The sequence below is a fragment of the Triticum dicoccoides genome, chromosome 1B (assembly GCF_002162155.2).
Source record: "Triticum dicoccoides isolate Atlit2015 ecotype Zavitan chromosome 1B, WEW_v2.0, whole genome shotgun sequence".
Lineage (NCBI taxonomy): Eukaryota > Viridiplantae > Streptophyta > Magnoliopsida > Poales > Poaceae > Triticum > Triticum dicoccoides.
The window spans coordinates 239,890,919-239,891,699 of NC_041381.1; the positions used below are offsets into that span (position 1 = coordinate 239,890,919).

At 39.3% G+C, this 781-nt stretch overlaps 1 protein-coding gene across 3 annotated transcripts in view; it reads right to left on the reverse strand.

Annotated features, from left to right (window-relative positions):
* The window catches only part of LOC119329938 (vacuolar-sorting receptor 1-like), a 47,870-nt gene that overhangs the window by 45,673 nt on the left and 1,416 nt on the right, over positions 1 to 781 (reverse strand). The window lies entirely within an intron of this gene.

Sequence of the window (781 nt, forward strand, 5' to 3'; positions counted from 1 at the left end):
GTAGAAAGGAATCCGTGAGGTATGTTTCAAGCACCCTTCGTGTCAAAATGTTACCACCATGTTTGAATCAAAATTATGAGGGTTGCGGTGCATAAAATATGATGCTATCTGCATATAAGTTAATTTAAGGGGGGGGGGGGGGTCAACAAAAATCCCCCCGAGTCAAAGTTACCATAGCGTTTGAACATAAGTGATCAGACATGTTGCATGAAAATTAACATGCCATTGGCACAAGAATTACAGAGGTTATGTTTCAACAACTCCTCCCCTGCCCCACCGAGTCAAAGTTACGATGATATTTGTATATATGTTATCATGTATGTGTTTTGTAGATTACCATGCTATGTACAAAGAAGACCGGGGTGTTGTTGGGCCAACTTGCTTACAAATAGACCATGCTTGGGTTAGAGATACCATGGGTGTTGCTCATATATAATTTTTTTCTTGGGTTAGAGTGATCATGGGTGTTGCTCATATATTATCATGTTTTGCGGTTCCTAAAATACCATGTTATTTACTCAAAAGTTATTTGTGTGTGTGTGTTGGGGAGGTACATTTTGAATAAAAAACCCGGGGTCAATCTTACCATGATGTTTGGATGTAAGTTATCAGGTCAGAATGCTTAAATTATCATGTTGTTTACAAAAGAAATTTAGGGGGTGGGGTATGTTTCAACCACCCTCCGTGTCGAATGTCACCGCCATGTTTCTACATAAATTATCAGGGATGTGGTGCACAATTTATCATGTTATATGTACACATAACTTACTGGGAGGGAGCG